The sequence below is a fragment of the Tarenaya hassleriana genome, unplaced genomic scaffold, assembly GCF_000463585.1.
Source record: "Tarenaya hassleriana unplaced genomic scaffold, ASM46358v1 Cleome34, whole genome shotgun sequence".
Lineage (NCBI taxonomy): Eukaryota > Viridiplantae > Streptophyta > Magnoliopsida > Brassicales > Cleomaceae > Tarenaya > Tarenaya hassleriana.
Genome location: NW_010966542.1, coordinates 210,880 through 235,894, shown reverse-complemented (window position 1 = coordinate 235,894; position 25,015 = coordinate 210,880). Strand labels below are relative to the sequence as shown.

Sequence of the window (25,015 nt, the reverse complement as noted above, 5' to 3'; positions counted from 1 at the left end):
CAAAATATTAAACCTAGACTATGAAATAAACCCAATTAGAACGTTATAAGATTGGAAAACTTGTACAAGCATACTAATACAGACAAATAAAGAACTAAAAGAACTACAATCTATTGATATATTAAATAATTTAAATTACCTATAACATAAAACAACAAAAATATGTATTATCAATTAATCTAATAAATGTTCTATTGAGCCCAACAAGATTATCAAATGCAATTCCATCGCACGTGAGGGGTTATTTCTTGGTTTCGTCCAGTATATCAGCCACTGGTTGAAAAAATAAAGGGAAAACTACATAGATGGTCAACCAAATGTCTCTCTTATGCGGGACAGATCCATTTAATATCCTCAGTTATCTATGGCCTTATTAACTCTTGGGGATCGATTTTCATTGTGCCAAAATTCTTCCTCAGAAAAGTCGATAGCCTGTGCTAAACTTTCTTATGAGGAAATAAGGGCTCCGATAAAATCTCGGCCAGAGTTATGTGGGAAGTAATATACCAGCCACGGAAAGTAAGAGGGGTCAAGTTAAGTAAAGTGGATGACTATAATTTGGTTTATAGGTTGAAGCTGGCATGGTTACTGAAATAACCCGAATCTGGTTTTGAATATTTCATTAATTTCGAAAAAGAACAATGAAATTAACAAGACTTAAACCTTAAAAAAAATAGACTATAAGGTGTTAGGAAGAGGTTCGGAAATAACCACGTGCGAACGGAACGAGAAAAGTCAAGAAAACGACAAGAGAAGAAGGGACGACCGTCTAGACCGACCGGTCCAGCACGTGGACCGACCGGTCTGGACCAAATGGACGAACACAAGGACCGAACAAACCAAGCAGCCAGAGTGGAGAAAAACACGTCTGGACTGACCGGTCTAGGTCTAGACCGACCGGTCAGGCCTGTAAATGAAGAATAAGCCGAATTAAGTTTGGACCGACCGGTCCAGACCAAAATGCAGAATCTTGAGGCGGAAAGGTCTCGGGTCTGAACGGAGTACCTGGACTGACCTGACCCATTGATAGACCAACGACGAGAATTCTTAAGAGGGAAAGAAAGAAAATAAACCAAATAACTTGAATGTGTGGGGAGGCGTGAGACATACACCAAGTGAATCGTTGCATGATGGTTGGGCTAGCGTTGTATGGCGTTGACCGGTAGGTCAGTGTGAGACCGGGCGTGAGAGGTGCTCGTAGTCATGTGATGTGACTAGGGTTTACGGCTAAATTTATGGTGCGAAGTCATACATACTTCATTGTCGTGCGATGCGACGGCCAACGTCATGCGATGTGACAGGCGTGTGAAGCGCTCCTGATCATGCGATGTGACCAGGGTTTACGGCTAACCCTATGGCGTGAAGGCTTACGAGCATGAATGTGATTGTATTCTGATGTGATATGAGTATATGTTTAATGTTGAATGTTATATTTTATGTTTTATCGTTTTAACACCGTTCTCGCTGAGAACGAGTTTACCGGATTCAATCTGGGTCATTGACTAAGTAGTTGTGCTTAGCCCTCGTGGTTTCACCTTTTTCAGTTCACGAGGAGCACGAGTAGCGTACTTGGGGTGACGACGACTTCAAGGAGACAACATCGTGTACGAGGATTTCCTTCTTTATATGTTTTAAAATATGGAATACGGTTCCTACGTTTGTACGTTTGCATTCTTTTTAATTCGGATATGTGTGTTTTAAGATTTAACTGCTGTTTGCGTGATTAATATTAAATTGGTTTTAAAAATACCGTGTTTTGGTTTAGAATTATTTTATTGCTTTTAGTCCATGTGGCGCATTATGTTACGGGAATCGGGATACGAGTGTCACAGTTACTTTTCAACAAGTCAGGATCGCTCTGGGTGGCATAGACACGCATGAACATCTTCAAGGACCAGAGATTTTGGGACATAGCCAAGACATCAAAGGTCTCCTGGAGTTTTGGGAAACTCCTCGATATCAAAGAAGCAGTAAGTCACTTTTTGAAAGTGACGGTCGGAGATGGTGCCTCGACCTTTTCTGGCTAGACACTTGGACGCAGCATGGCCCCATAATTGAGTATATCAGAGAATTTGGACCTAGATTATTGCGGATACCACGATACGCAAAGGTAAGCAGTATCAGGGAGAAACCGGTGTTTGTTCCCTGCGTGTTTGGATAAAATACAACAGGTTCAGACAACACTTGTAGGGACAGACCCTCCATTTGAAGAAGTAGGCGAAGATAAAGTCCTTCAGAAGCATGTCCCAAACGACTTCAAATCGTTCTTCACAGCGTCCAAAACGTGGAACCTAATTAAGTCCCCCAAGGCACAGGTCACATGGTCTTCCATAGTTTGGTTCAAACACTCACTATCGCAATACTCCTTTCAGCTATAGCAAGCGATGTAGTCTCGACTCCTAAATAAAGATAGACTAAGGCATTGGGGAATTCACATAGCCCCCTCATGCATCCTCTGCGGGACAGAAGAAGAAATACATTCATACCTTTTCTTCACCTGCTCCTTTAGTGCAATGCTTTGGACACTTTGCTGAATGCTGCTGGTCGTCACCTCCATTAGATCTGCCAGACTACCTCAACTAATCCATCAACATGGTGCAAACACAAGCAACGACAAAACAGTCATTTCGAAGTTAATCCAGTAGGTTGCAGTGTATGAGTTATGGAGAGAGCGAAATAATCAATTTTTTCGCAACCAGACAAGGACAATTGAAGCAACACATTGGCAACTCGACCGAACAACGAGGAACACATTGTTGTCTTTCAAGGATTGAAGTACGCATCCAAAAAATACTCTCCTTGTAACTTTTGATACAATATCTATGGAGACTGGATGTGAACATTTATTATATTATGAATACACAATCACATCAAACCAAAGAAAAAGATAATCTTATTTTCAATTAATATTAAATTAAATGAAAGTTAATATTGATTTCATGTGCGTTCTATATAGGATGATTCTACTTGTAATAAACAGACTATAATTTCGATAATTTCACTAAATAAAATTTATAAATTATGGAGTTTATTCTTGGAGCTCAAAGAATACCCATATGAACTTTAACCAAAAAAAAAAAGAAAGAAAGAATACCTATATGAGCAAAAATTAATATAAAATAATGTCATACATTATCTCCGGAGTTTGAAACATATGTTACTGTGACATGGGCTTTTTGAGTTGAACTGGAACTGACAACTCTTAACTTCATTTCACAATAATGGAAAATCAAACAAAAGAGATAGACAAAGATAGAAAACTTAAAGTTAGCCGTAAACCTTAAAGTTAGCCAAGTCAGCCCTTCAATTAGCAAAAAAATATAATTCAACAAATAAGTCATATCCATCCATACATCAGATTTTTACCTCTGCAGGCCTGCAATAGCCCTCTTGTTGAAGTGCAACGTGGCATACACCTTTGTAGTCAGGATTCGCCTATAACAACATACACCAAGTGAATCGTTGCATGATGGTTGGGAGTAGCGTTGTATGGCGTTGACCGGTAGGTCGGTGTGAGACCGGGTACCGTGATACATGTGATTGTAGCAGGGGAATAAATATGAACGTTGTATGCCATGTTTGTAGCTACTCGTGCGATAAAGGTTCGAGACAATGTGATGCGGAGAACGGAATAATATGCACGTCAAGCCAACAAAGGACGCAAGAAGATCACCTTTGAAGTTGGAGATTGGGCATGGTTGCACCTTAAGCTGAGAGATTCCCACGCAAGAGGAGCTCCAAGCTAGCACCAAGAGGAGATGGACCTTTCTGGATCATCGAGAAGATCAACGACAACGCCTACCGCTTGGAGATCCCCGGTGAGTATAACATGTCTTCTACTTTCAATGTTACTGATCTACTTCCGTTTGATGTAGGTGAATATGTTTTGAGGGCAAAACCCATCCAACGAGGATGGAACGATGAGGTCATCGACCTAACCATTGACACGGATGAGCACAATGGATCGGATGAGAGCAAAGAATGCAAGGAGGAGGAGCCGAGCTCGGGAGAAGAAACCAACAACACCGAAGCTATCTTTCCACTATGCCAGAACCACCCCTCACACGGTCTAAGACACGAGCATGGCAGGCCAAAGTGAGGACTCTCATGGCCCAACACTTCATCTATACAAGGACAAGTCTCCACATGAACAAGAGCTTCAAATTTAGGCCAACTTTCCACCTCAAAGACACATCATCAATCTGCAGCAACAAACAAGGAAGTTAGCCAAGATTTCAAGCCTAATCATCAACACCAATAAGGGAAGTTCGTGAGCTAGCACATGAGATGGGAAATAAGAGAATTTCTTGCCAAAAACACAATTTGGCCATTAATGATGCAGTAAGAAACAATCTCGAAGTTTTCTTTTCTACCTATAGACAATTTCTATTTTGATCTTTTTCCATTTTTTATGTTGCTGAGTTATTTTCTTTCCTTTTTTTGCAATCTTCTTCTTTCTCCTATATTAGAGCACGAAATTGTAAGCTTGAAGATCATCTTTGAATAAAGCTTTTGAGTATTTTTGTCATTGTTCTTGGTTTGTCCAAGAAATCCCTTTACTTGGTGTGTCCGAGCCTTGTTCTTGGTGTGTCCGGGAATCCTATCTTTTTCTTCTTGTTTCTTCTGCAATTTTTGACCCTAAATCTTAGACTTAGTATCCTAGGATCAGAACGACAATATGCGCCGACCGATGTCACTTCTCGTGACACATCGGAATACAAACTCAATCATGCTCGACCCGCATCGCACGAGTAGCTACAAACATGGCATACAACGTTCATATTTATTCCCCTGCTACAATCACATGTATCACGGTACCCGGTCTCACACCGACCTACCGGTCAACGCCATACAACGCTACTCCCAACCATCATGCAACGATTCACTTGGTGTATGTTGTTATAGGCGAATCCTGACTACAAAGGTGTATGCCACGTTGCACTTCAACAAGAGGGCTATTGCAGGCCTGCAGAGGTAAAAATCTGATGTATGGATGGATATGACTTATTTGTTGAATTATATTTTTTTGCTAATTGAAGGGCTGACTTGGCTAACTTTAAGGTTTACGGCTAACTTTAAGTTTTCTATCTTTGTCTATCTCTTTTGTTTGATTTTCCATTATTGTGAAATGAAGTTAAGAGTTGTCAGTTCCAGTTCAACTCAAAAAGCCCATGTCACAGTAACATATGTTTCAAACTCCGGAGATAATGTATGACATTATTTTATATTAATTTTTGCTCATATAGGTATTCTTTCTTTCTTTTTTTTTTTGGTTAAAGTTCATATGGGTATTCTTTGAGCTCCAAGAATAAACTCCATAATTTATAAATTTTATTTAGTGAAATTATCGAAATTATAGTCTGTTTATTACAAGTAGAATCATCCTATATAGAACGCACATGAAATCAATATTAACTTTCATTTAATTTAATATTAATTGAAAATAAGATTATCTTTTTCTTTGGTTTGATGTGATTGTGTATTCATAATATAATAAATGTTCACATCCAGTCTCCATAGATATTGTATCAAAAGTTACAAGGAGAGTATTTTTTGGATGCGTACTTCAATCCTTGAAAGACAACAATGTGTTCCTCGTTGTTCGGTCGAGTTGCCAATGTGTTGCTTCAATTGTCCTTGTCTGGTTGCGAAAAAATTGATTATTTCGCTCTCTCCATAACTCATACACTGCAACCTACTGGATTAACTTCGAAATGACTGTTTTGTCGTTGCTTGTGTTTGCACCATGTTGATGGATTAGTTGAGGTAGTCTGGCAGATCTAATGGAGGTGACGACCAGCAGCATTCAGCAAAGTGTCCAAAGCATTGCACTAAAGGAGCAGGTGAAGAAAAGGTATGAATGTATTTCTTCTTCTGTCCCGCAGAGGATGCATGAGGGGGCTATGTGAATTCCCCAATGCCTTAGTCTATCTTTATTTAGGAGTCGAGACTACATCGCTTGCTATAGCTGAAAGGAGTATTGCGATAGTGAGTGTTTGAACCAAACTATGGAAGACCATGTGACCTGTGCCTTGGGGGACTTAATTAGGTTCCACGTTTTGGACGCTGTGAAGAACGATTTGAAGTCGTTTGGGACATGCTTCTGAAGGACTTTATCTTCGCCTACTTCTTCAAATGGAGGGTCTGTCCCTACAAGTGTTGTCTGAACCTGTTGTATTTTATCCAAACACGCAGGGAACAAACACCGGTTTCTCCCTGATACTGCTTACCTTTGCGTATCGTGGTATCCGCAATAATCTAGGTCCAAATTCTCTGATATACTCAATTATGGGGCCATGCTGCGTCCAAGTGTCTAGCCAGAAAAGGTCGAGGCACCATCTCCGACCGTCACTTTCAAAAAGTGACTTACTGCTTCTTTGATATCGAGGAGTTTCCCAAAACTCCAGGAGACCTTTGATGTCTTGGCTATGTCCCAAAATCTCTGGTCCTTGAAGATGTTCATGCGTGTCTATGCCACCCAGAGCGATCCTGACTTGTTGAAAAGTAACTGTGACACTCGTATCCCGATTCCCGTAACATAATGCGCCACATGGACTAAAAGCAATAAAATAATTCTAAACCAAAACACGGTATTTTTAAAACCAATTTAATATTAATCCAAACGCATCACATTCAATTTCGAATACCTTATCAAAGTCGGAAAGGACTAAGACGGGTGCTGTCTGAACCTGTTGTACGTTTGCATTCTTTTTAATTCGGATATGTGTGTTTTAAGATTTAACTGTTGTTTGCGTGATTAATATTAAATTGGTTTTAAAAATACCGTGTTTTGGTTTAGAATTATTTTATTGCTTTTAGTCCATGTGGCGCATTATGTTACGGGAATCGGGATACGAGTGTCACAGTTACTTTTCAACAAGTCAGGATCGCTCTGGGTGGCATAGACACGCATGAACATCTTCAAGGACCAGAGATTTTGGGACATAGCCAAGACATCAAAGGTCTCCTGGAGTTTTGGGAAACTCCTCGATATCAAAGAAGCAGTAAGTCACTTTTTGAAAGTGACGGTCGGAGATGGTGCCTCGACCTTTTCTGGCTAGACACTTGGACGCAGCATGGCCCCATAATTGAGTATATCAGAGAATTTGGACCTAGATTATTGCGGATACCACGATACGCAAAGGTAAGCAGTATCAGGGAGAAACCGGTGTTTGTTCCCTGCGTGTTTGGATAAAATACAACAGGTTCAGACAACACTTGTAGGGACAGACCCTCCATTTGAAGAAGTAGGCGAAGATAAAGTCCTTCAGAAGCATGTCCCAAACGACTTCAAATCGTTCTTCACAGCGTCCAAAACGTGGAACCTAATTAAGTCCCCCAAGGCACAGGTCACATGGTCTTCCATAGTTTGGTTCAAACACTCACTATCGCAATACTCCTTTCAGCTATAGCAAGCGATGTAGTCTCGACTCCTAAATAAAGATAGACTAAGGCATTGGGGAATTCACATAGCCCCCTCATGCATCCTCTGCGGGACAGAAGAAGAAATACATTCATACCTTTTCTTCACCTGCTCCTTTAGTGCAATGCTTTGGACACTTTGCTGAATGCTGCTGGTCGTCACCTCCATTAGATCTGCCAGACTACCTCAACTAATCCATCAACATGGTGCAAACACAAGCAACGACAAAACAGTCATTTCGAAGTTAATCCAGTAGGTTGCAGTGTATGAGTTATGGAGAGAGCGAAATAATCAATTTTTTCGCAACCAGACAAGGACAATTGAAGCAACACATTGGCAACTCGACCGAACAACGAGGAACACATTGTTGTCTTTCAAGGATTGAAGTACGCATCCAAAAAATACTCTCCTTGTAACTTTTGATACAATATCTATGGAGACTGGATGTGAACATTTATTATATTATGAATACACAATCACATCAAACCAAAGAAAAAGATAATCTTATTTTCAATTAATATTAAATTAAATGAAAGTTAATATTGATTTCATGTGCGTTCTATATAGGATGATTCTACTTGTAATAAACAGACTATAATTTCGATAATTTCACTAAATAAAATTTATAAATTATGGAGTTTATTCTTGGAGCTCAAAGAATACCCATATGAACTTTAACCAAAAAAAAAAAGAAAGAAAGAATACCTATATGAGCAAAAATTAATATAAAATAATGTCATACATTATCTCCGGAGTTTGAAACATATGTTACTGTGACATGGGCTTTTTGAGTTGAACTGGAACTGACAACTCTTAACTTCATTTCACAATAATGGAAAATCAAACAAAAGAGATAGACAAAGATAGAAAACTTAAAGTTAGCCGTAAACCTTAAAGTTAGCCAAGTCAGCCCTTCAATTAGCAAAAAAATATAATTCAACAAATAAGTCATATCCATCCATACATCAGATTTTTACCTCTGCAGGCCTGCAATAGCCCTCTTGTTGAAGTGCAACGTGGCATACACCTTTGTAGTCAGGATTCGCCTATAACAACATACACCAAGTGAATCGTTGCATGATGGTTGGGAGTAGCGTTGTATGGCGTTGACCGGTAGGTCGGTGTGAGACCGGGTACCGTGATACATGTGATTGTAGCAGGGGAATAAATATGAACGTTGTATGCCATGTTTGTAGCTACTCGTGCGATGCGGGTCGAGCATGATTGAGTTTGTATTCCGATGTGTCACGAGAAGTGACATCGGTCGGCGCATATTGTCGTTCTGATCCTAGGATACTAAGTCTAAGATTTAGGGTCAAAAATTGCAGAAGAAACAAGAAGAAAAAGATAGGATTCCCGGACACACCAAGAACAAGGCTCGGACACACCAAGTAAAGGGATTTCTTGGACAAACCAAGAACAATGACAAAAATACTCAAAAGCTTTATTCAAAGATGATCTTCAAGCTTACAATTTCGTGCTCTAATATAGGAGAAAGAAGAAGATTGCAAAAAAAGGAAAGAAAATAACTCAGCAACATAAAAAATGGAAAAAGATCAAAATAGAAATTGTCTATAGGTAGAAAAGAAAACTTCGAGATTGTTTCTTACTGCATCATTAATGGCCAAATTGTGTTTTTGGCAAGAAATTCTCTTATTTCCCATCTCATGTGCTAGCTCACGAACTTCCCTTATTGGTGTTGATGATTAGGCTTGAAATCTTGGCTAACTTCCTTGTTTGTTGCTGCAGATTGATGATGTGTCTTTGAGGTGGAAAGTTGGCCTAAATTTGAAGCTCTTGTTCATGTGGAGACTTGTCCTTGTATAGATGAAGTGTTGGGCCATGAGAGTCCTCACTTTGGCCTGCCATGCTCGTGTCTTAGACCGTGTGAGGGGTGGTTCTGGCATAGTGGAAAGATAGCTTCGGTGTTGTTGGTTTCTTCTCCCGAGCTCGGCTCCTCCTCCTTGCATTCTTTGCTCTCATCCGATCCATTGTGCTCATCCGTGTCAATGGTTAGGTCGATGACCTCATCGTTCCATCCTCGTTGGATGGGTTTTGCCCTCAAAACATATTCACCTACATCAAACGGAAGTAGATCAGTAACATTGAAAGTAGAAGACATGTTATACTCACCGGGGATCTCCAAGCGGTAGGCGTTGTCGTTGATCTTCTCGATGATCCAGAAAGGTCCATCTCCTCTTGGTGCTAGCTTGGAGCTCCTCTTGCGTGGGAATCTCTCAGCTTAAGGTGCAACCATGCCCAATCTCCAACTTCAAAGGTGATCTTCTTGCGTCCTTTGTTGGCTTGACGTGCATATTATTCCGTTCTCCGCATCACATTGTCTCGAACCTTTGCATGGAGATTATTGATCAGATCAGCATTCTTCTCTCCATCAAGGTTGGTTACTTCGCTGTTTGGGATAGGTGCTAAGTCCAACGGCGTGAGAGGATTGAAGCCATAAACCACTTCGAAAGATGAATGGTGTGTTGCTCGGTTGTATGTGAATTCCACATGTGGGATGCAATCGAGCCAATTCTTCAAGTTTCTCCCGATAGTGGCTCGAAGTAGGGAGCCAATGTGCGGTTAACCACTTCGGTTTGACTGTCGGTTTGCGGATGGCATGTGGTAGAGAACACAAGCTTTGCTCCAAACTTCCTCCAAAGAGTCTTCCAAAAATAGCTTAGAAATTTAGTGTCTCGATCCGACACTATGCTCCTCGACAATCCATGTAGGCGTACTACTTCCTTGAAAAACAAGTCAGCCACGTGTGAGGCGTCATTCGATTTAGCACACGGAATGAAGTACGCTATCTTCAAAAACATGTCAACCACAACAAAAATCGAGTCTTTGTTTCGGATTCGAGGGAGTCCAAGAACAAAAAAGAGCATACATATACCTTCCTGTCTTTCAACTTGTTCTCATGACTCACTTGGTCATTCGTTTGCTGTTCATCCTCCATCTCTCTCTCTCTCTCTCTCTCTCTCAGGTGTGAAAAGGGACTAGTGTAAGTTCTGAAATGCTCAAAAGGGATTTTGCTTAGGTAAATTCTCTTGACTATGACTTAAATAACGCACCAACGGTGAATAGCCATTTACTCCCATTCTCAATTATTACACTTTCTTAAAGTGCTTATACCAACGTCTGGACGCGTTCCGTACACGTCTTGCTTGAACTGTTAAACAAATATTGCTTAGGTCAAATCTCTTGTAAAAGGCAAAATATCACAAATATCTCCCAAAAAGAGAAAATTATCAACCATATGATTTAAGGGTTTAAAAAACTAACATTTTTAATAAATTTGTAAAAAATAGCATTATATTTAGATTTCCAGAAAAACTAATATTTTCAACAAAATTACAAAATAACCAGTATGACTATATATGATCAATATAACTTGTGAGGCGGTTTGACTAGTATGATCAATTATTTAGATGTTAAATATATAGAAAGAGAAAACGATTATTAAAAAATAAATTAAAAGATTGTGATAGAATTTTTTAATTTTATTTTAAAATAAAAAAATTAAAATATTACTATTCTCTGTAAAAAAAAATCTTTAATAATAAATAAATTATATAAAACAAAATAAAATTATCAAACATATAATTTAAAGAAAAATAAATATGGGGTCCTCTTGAAGGTGGGGTAACGCCTCGAGGCCGCTATAGAATGTTAAAGCTATCCTCACACACCAACACAGGATGTTTTAGTTTGTTTTGTTCTCACTCGCACACATCACGAAAAGTATTTTTCAAGAGGTCACCCATCCTAAAACTATTCCAAATCGAGCACACTTAATTTTGGAGTTCTCTCGAGATGGGCAACCGAAAAGGTAGATGCATCTTCTTGCTATTAGTAGCTCAATCAATTCTTTTAAGTTATCTTGGACTGTGTAATCTCATACCTACAGAGCACTCCGGTCTCTCTCATTCCGGTGCGTTCGATTCATCCCTATACCCCTATTCAGAAACTCGTCAGGAGCCGCTATCGTCCATGTCTCACGCACCTGCGAGCACTCCCCGTCCTCCTACGGTACTAGGACTGTTACAGGCCCACTAGCTTCCGCCTGGTTCATCCTCGAACTACATCGTATTGGGAGAGTATCGGCTCTGATATCATTTGTAACGCCCCGAGGCCGCTACGGAATATTAAAGCTATCCTCACACACCAACACGGAACTTTTTAGCGTGTTTTGTCCTCACTCGCACACATCCCGGAAAGTACTTCCTAGGAGATCACCCATCCTACGACTACTCCAAAGCGAACACATTTAACTTTGGAGTTCTCTCGAGATAGGCAACCAAAACGGTAGATGCATCTTGTTAATATGAGTAGCTCATACTTACACAGCCATAGATCGCTCTCATTCTGGTGTGTTCGATTCATCCCTGTACCCCCTACCCAGAAGCTTGTCAGGAGCCGCTTGTGTCCGTGCCTCTCGCACCGATGACCACTCCTCACCCTTCTACGATACCCGAACTGTCATAGTGGGGCCCTGTGCAACTCTCCATTTGCACACCCCTTGAGACGGCTCTGGATATAATTTAGGTTTAGACGACCGAATCGAAAAACTATCATTATTATCAACTACTCTTGAAATACCTCAAGAATAACAGTTTTATGAAACTGAAAAAATAGTCTTAGATTACAATAGAGATGAAAATCCATACGAAAAATTATTTTCTTATCAAAGGTGAAGGGAAGGGAGTAGTAAACATCGATTACATAATAAACGAACATTCGAATAATATAAGGGATACAAAGATTATGAACCGGAATTATATCGTAATCAATATATCCCAAAAGTGAACGAATGGAAAAAGTCTCTTTTGAATACATCCCTAAATATGACACCTTCACGGCAAAATCTCCCAAAATATTAAACCTAGACTATGAAATAAACCCAATTAGAACGTTATAAGATTGGAAAACTTGTACAAGCATACTAATACAGACAAATAAAGAACTAAAAGAACTACAATCTATTGATATATTAAATAATTTAAATTACCTATAACATAAAACAACAAAAATATGTATTATCAATTAATCTAATAAATGTTCTATTGAGCCCAACAAGATTATCAAATGCAATTCCATCGCACGTGAGGGGTTATTTCTTGGTTTCGTCCAGTATATCAGCCACTGGTTGAAAAAATAAAGGGAAAACTACATAGATGGTCAACCAAATGTCTCTCTTATGCGGGACAGATCCATTTAATATCCTCAGTTATCTATGGCCTTATTAACTCTTGGGGATCGATTTTCATTGTGCCAAAATTCTTCCTCAGAAAAGTCGATAGCCTGTGCTAAACTTTCTTATGAGGAAATAAGGGCTCCGATAAAATCTCGGCCAGAGTTATGTGGGAAGTAATATACCAGCCACGGAAAGTAAGAGGGGTCAAGTTAAGTAAAGTGGATGACTATAATTTGGTTTATAGGTTGAAGCTGGCATGGTTACTGAAATAACCCGAATCTGGTTTTGAATATTTCATTAATTTCGAAAAAGAACAATGAAATTAACAAGACTTAAACCTTAAAAAAAATAGACTATAAGGTGTTAGGAAGAGGTTCGGAAATAACCACGTGCGAACGGAACGAGAAAAGTCAAGAAAACGACAAGAGAAGAAGGGACGACCGTCTAGACCGACCGGTCCAGCACGTGGACCGACCGGTCTGGACCAAATGGACGAACACAAGGACCGAACAAACCAAGCAGCCAGAGTGGAGAAAAACACGTCTGGACTGACCGGTCTAGGTCTAGACCGACCGGTCAGGCCTGTAAATGAAGAATAAGCCGAATTAAGTTTGGACCGACCGGTCCAGACCAAAATGCAGAATCTTGAGGCGGAAAGGTCTCGGGTCTGAACGGAGTACCTGGACTGACCTGACCCATTGATAGACCAACGACGAGAATTCTTAAGAGGGAAAGAAAGAAAATAAACCAAATAACTTGAATGTGTGGGGAGGCGTGAGACATACACCAAGTGAATCGTTGCATGATGGTTGGGCTAGCGTTGTATGGCGTTGACCGGTAGGTCAGTGTGAGACCGGGCGTGAGAGGTGCTCGTAGTCATGTGATGTGACTAGGGTTTACGGCTAAATTTATGGTGCGAAGTCATACATACTTCATTGTCGTGCGATGCGACGGCCAACGTCATGCGATGTGACAGGCGTGTGAAGCGCTCCTGATCATGCGATGTGACCAGGGTTTACGGCTAACCCTATGGCGTGAAGGCTTACGAGCATGAATGTGATTGTATTCTGATGTGATATGAGTATATGTTTAATGTTGAATGTTATATTTTATGTTTTATCGTTTTAACACCGTTCTCGCTGAGAACGAGTTTACCGGATTCAATCTGGGTCATTGACTAAGTAGTTGTGCTTAGCCCTCGTGGTTTCACCTTTTTCAGTTCACGAGGAGCACGAGTAGCGTACTTGGGGTGACGACGACTTCAAGGAGACAACATCGTGTACGAGGATTTCCTTCTTTATATGTTTTAAAATATGGAATACGGTTCCTACGTTTGTACGTTTGCATTCTTTTTAATTCGGATATGTGTGTTTTAAGATTTAACTGCTGTTTGCGTGATTAATATTAAATTGGTTTTAAAAATACCGTGTTTTGGTTTAGAATTATTTTATTGCTTTTAGTCCATGTGGCGCATTATGTTACGGGAATCGGGATACGAGTGTCACAGTTACTTTTCAACAAGTCAGGATCGCTCTGGGTGGCATAGACACGCATGAACATCTTCAAGGACCAGAGATTTTGGGACATAGCCAAGACATCAAAGGTCTCCTGGAGTTTTGGGAAACTCCTCGATATCAAAGAAGCAGTAAGTCACTTTTTGAAAGTGACGGTCGGAGATGGTGCCTCGACCTTTTCTGGCTAGACACTTGGACGCAGCATGGCCCCATAATTGAGTATATCAGAGAATTTGGACCTAGATTATTGCGGATACCACGATACGCAAAGGTAAGCAGTATCAGGGAGAAACCGGTGTTTGTTCCCTGCGTGTTTGGATAAAATACAACAGGTTCAGACAACACTTGTAGGGACAGACCCTCCATTTGAAGAAGTAGGCGAAGATAAAGTCCTTCAGAAGCATGTCCCAAACGACTTCAAATCGTTCTTCACAGCGTCCAAAACGTGGAACCTAATTAAGTCCCCCAAGGCACAGGTCACATGGTCTTCCATAGTTTGGTTCAAACACTCACTATCGCAATACTCCTTTCAGCTATAGCAAGCGATGTAGTCTCGACTCCTAAATAAAGATAGACTAAGGCATTGGGGAATTCACATAGCCCCCTCATGCATCCTCTGCGGGACAGAAGAAGAAATACATTCATACCTTTTCTTCACCTGCTCCTTTAGTGCAATGCTTTGGACACTTTGCTGAATGCTGCTGGTCGTCACCTCCATTAGATCTGCCAGACTACCTCAACTAATCCATCAACATGGTGCAAACACAAGCAACGACAAAACAGTCATTTCGAAGTTAATCCAGTAGGTTGCAGTGTATGAGTTATGGAGAGAGCGAAATAATCAATTTTTTCGCAACCAGACAAGGACAATTGAAGCAACACATTGGCAACTCGACCGAACAACGAGGAACACATTGTTGTCTTTCAAGGATTGAAGTACGCATCCAAAAAATACTCTCCTTGTAACTTTTGATACAATATCTATGGAGACTGGATGTGAACATTTATTATATTATGAATACACAATCACATCAAACCAAAGAAAAAGATAATCTTATTTTCAATTAATATTAAATTAAATGAAAGTTAATATTGATTTCATGTGCGTTCTATATAGGATGATTCTACTTGTAATAAACAGACTATAATTTCGATAATTTCACTAAATAAAATTTATAAATTATGGAGTTTATTCTTGGAGCTCAAAGAATACCCATATGAACTTTAACCAAAAAAAAAAGAAAGAAAGAATACCTATATGAGCAAAAATTAATATAAAATAATGTCATACATTATCTCCGGAGTTTGAAACATATGTTACTGTGACATGGGCTTTTTGAGTTGAACTGGAACTGACAACTCTTAACTTCATTTCACAATAATGGAAAATCAAACAAAAGAGATAGACAAAGATAGAAAACTTAAAGTTAGCCGTAAACCTTAAAGTTAGCCAAGTCAGCCCTTCAATTAGCAAAAAAATATAATTCAACAAATAAGTCATATCCATCCATACATCAGATTTTTACCTCTGCAGGCCTGCAATAGCCCTCTTGTTGAAGTGCAACGTGGCATACACCTTTGTAGTCAGGATTCGCCTATAACAACATACACCAAGTGAATCGTTGCATGATGGTTGGGAGTAGCGTTGTATGGCGTTGACCGGTAGGTCGGTGTGAGACCGGGTACCGTGATACATGTGATTGTAGCAGGGGAATAAATATGAACGTTGTATGCCATGTTTGTAGCTACTCGTGCGATGCGGGTCGAGCATGATTGGGTTTGTATTCCGATGTGTCACGAGAAGTGACATCGGTCGGCGCATATTGTCGTTCTGATCCTAGGATACTAAGTCTAAGATTTAGGGTCAAAAATTGCAGAAGAAACAAGAAGAAAAAGATAGGATTCCCGGACACACCAAGAACAAGGCTCGGACACACCAAGTAAAGGGATTTCTTGGACAAACCAAGAACAATGACAAAAATACTCAAAAGCTTTATTCAAAGATGATCTTCAAGCTTACAATTTCGTGCTCTAATATAGGAGAAAGAAGAAGATTGCAAAAAAAGGAAAGAAAATAACTCAGCAACATAAAAAATGGAAAAAGATCAAAATAGAAATTGTCTATAGGTAGAAAAGAAAACTTCGAGATTGTTTCTTACTGCATCATTAATGGCCAAATTGTGTTTTTGGCAAGAAATTCTCTTATTTCCCATCTCATGTGCTAGCTCACGAACTTCCCTTATTGGTGTTGATGATTAGGCTTGAAATCTTGGCTAACTTCCTTGTTTGTTGCTGCAGATTGATGATGTGTCTTTGAGGTGGAAAGTTGGCCTAAATTTGAAGCTCTTGTTCATGTGGAGACTTGTCCTTGTATAGATGAAGTGTTGGGCCATGAGAGTCCTCACTTTGGCCTGCCATGCTCGTGTCTTAGACCGTGTGAGGGGTGGTTCTGGCATAGTGGAAAGATAGCTTCGGTGTTGTTGGTTTCTTCTCCCGAGCTCGGCTCCTCCTCCTTGCATTCTTTGCTCTCATCCGATCCATTGTGCTCATCCGTGTCAATGGTTAGGTCGATGACCTCATCGTTCCATCCTCGTTGGATGGGTTTTGCCCTCAAAACATATTCACCTACATCAAACGGAAGTAGATCAGTAACATTGAAAGTAGAAGACATGTTATACTCACCGGGGATCTCCAAGCGGTAGGCGTTGTCGTTGATCTTCTCGATGATCCAGAAAGGTCCATCTCCTCTTGGTGCTAGCTTGGAGCTCCTCTTGCGTGGGAATCTCTCAGCTTAAGGTGCAACCATGCCCAATCTCCAACTTCAAAGGTGATCTTCTTGCGTCCTTTGTTGGCTTGACGTGCATATTATTCCGTTCTCCGCATCACATTGTCTCGAACCTTTGCATGGAGATTATTGATCAGATCAGCATTCTTCTCTCCATCAAGGTTGGTTACTTCGCTGTTTGGGATAGGTGCTAAGTCCAACGGCGTGAGAGGATTGAAGCCATAAACCACTTCGAAAGATGAATGGTGTGTTGCTCGGTTGTATGTGAATTCCACATGTGGGATGCAATGGAGCCAATTCTTCAAGTTTCTCCCGATAGTGGCTCGAAGTAGGGAGCCAATGTGCGGTTAACCACTTCGGTTTGACTGTCGGTTTGCGGATGGCATGTGGTAGAGAACACAAGCTTTGCTCCAAACTTCCTCCAAAGAGTCTTCCAAAAATAGCTTAGAAATTTAGTGTCTCGATCCGACACTATGCTCCTCGACAATCCATGTAGGCGTACTACTTCCTTGAAAAACAAGTCAGCCACGTGTGAGGCGTCATTCGATTTAGCACACGGAATGAAGTACGCTATCTTCAAAAACATGTCAACCACAACAAAAATCGAGTCTTTGTTTCGGATTCGAGGGAGTCCAAGAACAAAATCCATCGAAATATCAGTCCAAGGTGATAAAGGAATGGGAAGAGGGAGATACAAACCATGCGGGTGTGTCTTAGATTTGGCTTGATAACATGTAATGCATCTAGCGACAAATCTTTCAATATCCCGTTTGAGATGCGGCCAAAAGAAGTGCTCTTTGATGATTGCAAGCGTCTTCTCCATGCCAAAATGTCCCATGAGAGCTCCACTATGGGCCTCTTGTAGAATAAGCTCCCGCATTGAGCACTTTGGAATGCATAGCCTCCTTTCCCGAAAGAGATAATCAGCCTCCTTGTAGAATGATCCATGAGCTCCCTTAGTGCACTCCTCTTAGATGTCTCCAAGCTCGGAATCATCGCGGTACAGTCCCTTGATGTGTTCAAATCCGAGCACCTTAGCTTACATGATCGAAATCAAAGCATGTCGCCTTGACAATGCATCGGTCACCACATTATCTTTGCCCTTCTTGTACTTGATCACATACGGAAAGGGTTCGATGTACTCCAGCCATTTAGCATTCCTCCTTTTGAGCGTAGATTGGCCTTTGAGATGCTTCAACGTCTCGTGGTCGGTGTGAATGATGAACTTCGTCGCCAAGAGATAGTGTTGTCATGTTTGTATGGCACGGACCAAAGCATAGAGCTCCTTGTCGTAGGTAGGATAGTTGAGCGTTGCGCCATTCAATTTCTCGCTAAAGAACGCCAGGGTCATTTTTTCTACATCAAAACAGCCTCAATACCTATTCCAAACGCATCACATTCAATTTCGAATACCTTATCAAAGTCGGAAAGGACTAAGACGGGTGCACTCATGAGCTTGTCCTTCAAGGTATCGAATGCCTTCTCTTGTTCTTCTCCCCACTCGAATGCTTTATCCTTTTTGATGATGGATGTGAGAGGAGCTGTAAGAGTGCTAAAATCACGAACGAATCGTCGGTAGAAGCTAGGTAGGCCATGAAAGCTTCTAACATGTCCGACGGTGATAGGGGTTGGCCATTCCCGAATAGCCTTGATCTTCTCCTCGTCTACGCTTAATCCCTGCGAGCTTACAAAAAAACCTAGGAAAACTACTTCATTAGTGCAGAAAGTGCACTTCTTGAGATTGGCATATAGCTTCTCCCTTCGGAGAGTTTCCATTACAAGCTCAAGATATGTCACATGCTCGGATAAACACTTGTTATAGACGAGAATATCATCAAAATAAACAACCACAAATTTACCGATAAAGGCACGAAGTACGTGGTTCATAAGTCTCATGAAGGTGCTAGCAACGTTGGTGAGACCGAAAGGCATGACGAGCCATTCATACAGCCCGTGTTTTGTCTTGAATGCGGTCTTCCACTCGTCTCCTTCTCGCATGCGGACTTGATGATAACCACTCTTCAAGTCGATTTTTGAAAAGATTGTTGCTCCGCTTAACTCATCCAGCATATCATGGAGTCATGATTTTGGATGGCGATATTTGATTGTGATGTTGTTTATCGCTCTACAATCCACGCACATACGCCATGTCCAATGTTGTCGCAAATCTAGGTGTAGAAATACGAATCAAGTGATAATTAACCTAGACTCAACAAATATCGCAAGTGTACAGATCGATTGTAGTAGTTAGGGTTGAACACAGGGACAAATAAACAAGGGAATCAAATCGAAATCCAAATCTAGATCTAGAGGAGATAATATGAGTGGGAAAGCGTAGCAAAGCAAACAAAAAAACTGTTGTAAACTATGAATGATAAATACTGCAGGCTTCGGGATTGCTTTACATGCAAGGATCTTTCAAAGATGCAAACTTAGTGGTTTATCTATCCAATTCAGGGAATTCAAGCCCTAAAGTAGAGATTTACTCTCTCAAGTCTAATCTCACTATCCAAGCTTTATCCTACTAATCTATCGATTCAATAGTTTAAAATCCTGGATGCATGAACGAACGTTATCATAATCCCTAGGCAAATATCCATCTCTCGATGTAATACTTGTTCTATTTATTGAATTATTTCCAGGTTAGAATCTCATATGTCTATGTGAATTAAAATCCTAAGTTCATTCAATCAAGCGGTTAACAAGATGAAACGCATTAAGAACAATTCAATAAACCGAATAGAATAAATAATTTCACAGAGTCTAGAATTAAAAACCAAAGATCCCTACATAGTAAATTCCTAACCTACAGCAAAAGAACTACTCACTAAACATCGAGACGTCAGGGTTCATATCAATAATACAAAACATCGTAAAATAGAAGAAAGGAAGAATGCTTAGTCGATTTCCCGGCTTCGTAATCTTCGTCTTCTACTCCGGTCTCTTGCCTCTTGATAATCTCCCTCTTTTGTGTGCTCTAGGATCTATTTTCTGTCAAAAGTCTGAATGAATTCGATCTTGGAGGCTAACCCTAATTATTTCATCTTTCCTTTGGGTAAATTTGGAAGATTTTCCGATTTTAAGTGATCCGATCATGTCTAAACAATTGACACGATCGTGTCACATCACAGTTTTGACGGGCTTCACGAATTTTCTCATAACTTCCTGCTCCGAAATCGGATTTGGGTGATTGGCGTCTATGCATAGATATCAAAGAGAGCTTTCCAATGATGTAGAGAATGCTTGATTTGGACTTGTAGAGAAAGTTATCAGACTTGCAAAATCTGACTTTTCTGAGCTTCACGTTTTCTCCAAAACAACTCCAAATGTTCCCGGTTCATCCCACTTCTTTTTTCTCTTTATGTGTGGATTCCTGTTTAAACACCAAAGAACACAACCAACCAATATCGAAACCAAATGTGCCCTAGAATGTCTACAAATATGTAAAATCGAGTGAAATGCACTAGACATTCTATATCAAAACAACACACAAAATACGTGTTATCAAACTCCCCCAGACTTAAACCTTTGCTTGTCCTCGAGCAAATAATCCGTGAAAAATTGGTCTTAAAGGAGGGCGAGACAATGACATAACTCAAAATGATAATCGAGAGCGAAACCTTTATCCGACCTAGATCCCCGTGAACAATGACCAAGTTTGTCTAGTATGATCTCCCTCTCTAAAGGATAATTTTTTCTAGCAATGGGAACTATACCGTCGTTACCTAGAACCAATCCAAGGATTTCAATCATCTATCAAACATGTTTACCAAACCTATTACACCATTCTACCTAATCGTATCTAGTCTACACTTTCGACATTCATTCTTTTTCTCTTTCTCTCTTTTTTTCTTTTCTAGCTTGACTTTCTCTTTTTTTTTTTTTGCTAGCATCTCTGGTTTCTAGGACGTTGAAGTTGAAGGGTTCCTAATCAATTTTTTTTTTCGATTTTGTTTATTGGATAACCAGGCCCACAACTTAGACTCGAAACATCAAATAGATGCACTCACGTCCTCGAACGATTTTCGTTGACGAGATAATGACAGCGGAGTGTCGAGATGCTCACTATTTTTTTCTGCACATGAAGAAATAAGAATGTATTTGATAACAGACTTTACCGATTTCAGTAAACATGGGAAAGGTTCCTATAGAAACTTTTCTATTTGGCTAGACAACATCGGTCACATGGGTTCCAACCAACGATTTCTATCCCAGAAGCCATTCTAGACAATCCTAAAGGTCAAGCAATCAATTCAACAAAACATAACCACGTTCAATGGATCACAATGTTTTCAGGACGTTTCTACTCTCTTGATACGTGTGTACTAAGTCTAGAATTTATAACCCGATTCACAACTCACCGCAAGGATACGGATCGTCGTAACACGGGATCGAACGCAAGGACCGGTAGCTAAATCTAAATCTAATCGAGACTAAATCAAAGCAAGCAAGTGAAGACGATGGTGAGAATATGTGGAAAGAATAAAATAAGAAATCAAATAAGAAAGTGTAAAACTAGCAATCAAGGATGACCATGGGTGTCGGGACCGTATTCGCGTGTATGGGTATATGTTAAGCATGCGAGAATCACGATATTGAATTTGTATTCGGGAATCGTCAAGCAATAAAGATAGAGAAAATACCCTCCCGGCATATAACTCACTATCTAAAGTTCGCTAAATCCATATCCCTATGTGATTTATCAAACTAGATGCATGAAGAACGCTATCATCAACCCTAGATCGATCAAGCCATATTCCTATATGAATAATACGATCTATTCTATCGATTCTGATCCGAAACTAAACTCATATTCCTATGTAGTTCAGAATCTAAATCAAGGGGTCAGAAAACACCAATTGACATAAAGCGCAAATCGATAAAACCGAAACAAATCAAAACCGAGATCCAAGTTAGGGTTCAAACATACCCAAAATACCAACGAATCCCTAACCCACAGCCGTAGATCTACTCACGGTTCATGGAAAACAATAGAAAGAACAGAGAAAAAGAGATAAAAGAAAGGAGAGAAAAACTTATGCAGATGTGTAGTCTCCACGATCGAATCTTTCTTCTTCTTCCTGAAATCCCATGAACTCCTATTCTTCTCTCACCAAAAGCTCTCCAAAAGTCTGTATCTAAGTGTTCTCTAAGACTCTCCCCTGTTCTAGGACGTGGCTAGGCCTATTTTATAACCCTAGGGCGGCTTCCAAGAGTCCTTTTCTCATTAAAACTCTAAAAATCACGAATTAGGGTTTTCTGGGTTTTGACTCGACCGAGTCAAAACTCTGACTCAGACTCTTCACGAATTTGCTCATAACGTTCTGCTCCGATGTCGGATTTGCGTGATTTTGGCATCTGCACAAAGCTCTTGAAACTCTCTTTCCAATGATACAAGTCTCTCGTGATTTGGACTTCTATAGAGAGAGTTATTGATCTCGAAACATGATTACATCATCCGAACTTCATCTCTAACACTCCAAAAACGCTCTTTTTCGCGTCCAATCATCTTCAAAACCTGTAACCTCGGCAAAACTAAAGCACAAACGGGTTTTGTGTCCTAATACGCCTAAAATATCTATGAATGCATGTGATTATCCTGTAAAACCTAGACAAACTCTCATAAAAATATAAAGAAAAATAGGAGTTATCATCTCTCATACCATAGATCACCACATCAATGCTCAAAACGGTGGTATGCACGTGATCTTATATGTCCTAAACACTATATGAGAATGCACAACCCTAACAACAAACTATATGATCCTAATGCATCCTATATACCCATGTAACTAAAATGTGAAAATAAAAGGAAAAAATGCATGCAACACTACTCTATATGGATATAGTTTGGCGTTAGATGAATCCTCCCTCAGACTTGAATTGGACACCGTCCTCGGTGTCAATTCTCGTCTAGTAGAGGCAACCAATAAGATGAGTCAAAAGAGAAGCAAATCAAAAAAGGAAAAGAATACTTAGCTCATGATGTTTGTTCACTCGCACTTAAGTCTGCCTACGTCTATCGCATAGCTAGCTTCATTGCCTCCTCAGTAGCTCCGCATTAGAACTCAACCTAGTGATAAGAGACACAAATGAATATCCGATGCAAAAAGAAAAATAAAAGAAAGAAAAAGACTAACCTAAGACCTCGGGTTGCCTCCCAGAAGCGCTTGTTTAAGGTCATTAACTTGACCGAACCTTCTCAACTACCATTCGGGTCTAAGAGGCGAAGATTATCGATCTTTCGCCAACCTGGATCATGAAGCATAGGAGCATAATGGTTTGATAGGGTGGTGAACTGTTCAACTGAGCGAGCGGGGTCGTGAATGCCCATGTGAGGTGAAAACGAGTCATGTGGTTGATTAAGGTCCTAACACGATCGTGTGTAAATGGGAGACCCGATCGGGTGAGTCATCTATCCCTCTTTGGCACAAGTAGAATGGGCACTGCACAAGGGCTTAAGCTTTCACATATATAACCCTTAGATAATAAATCTTGTACCTGCGTTTGGAGTTCCTTAGTCTCCTCGGGGTTCATATGGTAAGCGGGACGATTTGGAAGTGGTGCTCCTGGCACAAGATCGATTTGGTGTTCGATACCGCGAATTGGTGGTAACCCCGCAGGTGGTTCCTCGGGGAAAACGTCTTGAAAATGCTCTAGGAGCTTCTTAATTTCCGGGGGATACACAATCTGATCCGAACATGCGCTCAACACTTCCTTGAACACCATTAGTGAAACCAAATGTTCATCTAGTAGAGCTTTACTTACCGTGCTTGGTTTCATGTAGAAGTTCAGCTTTTTGTTGGTGTCTCCTTCCTTGGAGAGCTTAACTTGCTTCTCGTGAACCTGTGACGGACTAAGAAGAGCCAACGATATCTTACGCTTGTTAAATATAAAAGAGTAGTGGTTGGTCTTACCATCGTGCTTCACCTTTCGGTCGAATTGCCAAGGACGTCCAAGGAGTATGTGACCCGCCTGCATTGGCACAACATCGTACATCACCTCATCTTGGTAACGTCCAATGCTAAATGACACTTTGACCCGCTCATTTACCTTGAGTTTTCCTTGGTTGTTGAGCCATTGAAGCTTGTATGGGTGTGGATGTTTCTCGGTCTCCAATCCTAGTTTCTTAACCATGTATGCACTTGCAACGTTAATACATGATCCACTATCAATGATTAGGCCACATACCTTGTTCTAATAGTGCATAGACTATGGAAGATTGTCTCTCTTTGGACGGTTTCTTCCGGGTTTGTCATTGTGTTCAAAACTCGCCTTGTGACCAAGAGTTCTCCGTTGTTGGATACTCTATGTTCTCCTCAACATTGCCAACTTCCTCTTCGTCCATGGATTCATAGTCTCCCATATCCGTGAGGATCATAACACGGTTGTTTGGGCAGTCCCTTGCATAATGTCCTCGTCCCCTATTTTGTAGCAAACAATCTCATGTGAACGTAACTCAACGGGAGTTGATTTGTTACCTTTAAGATCTGATCCCGAAGATGTTGCTATGCCTTTCCCTTTGTCACGGACATTTGCCTCGGGTTGATTTGATTTGGTTGTTGGAACAATTCCGGACTTGTTCTCATTGCGTGTATACGATTGGTTCGAAGGGGTTGTTCTTGCTCGGTTAAAACGAGCTTGCTTCATGGCAATTTGATGCTCAATTTGGATTGAGATATGGATAAGTTCTTGCAAATCATGATAAGCTAAACGTTCTACCTTTCGAGCAATTTGCTCATGCATTCCATCCACAAATTGTGCCATAACTGCTTCTTCGCTTTCGTCTAACTCCAATCGGTTTCGTAGGTGCTCGAACTCCTCATAGTATTCTTCAATGGTTCTAGTTCCCTGCACCAAGTTACGATATTTGCGTTGCAAGTCACGATGAAAATGTGGAGGTACATACCTCTTACGCATCATGAACTCCATCTATCTCCATGTTGTGACAGGTTCGTATTGTGCTCTACGCCTCTAGGTTATTTCTCGATCCCACCATGCTAAGGCGTTGTCGGTGAGTTGTGTCACTGCGTATCTAACCTTCCTCTGATCCGAATACTCATAACATTCGAAAATATTGTCCATCCACCTCTCCC

At 40.4% G+C, this 25,015-nt stretch overlaps 1 pseudogene; it reads right to left on the bottom strand.

Moving 5' to 3' along the window:
* Window positions 1–16,535: 16,535 nt before the first annotated feature.
* LOC109117010 lies at window positions 16,536–24,056 on the bottom strand (annotated as a pseudogene).
* Window positions 24,057–25,015: the final 959 nt, after the last annotated feature.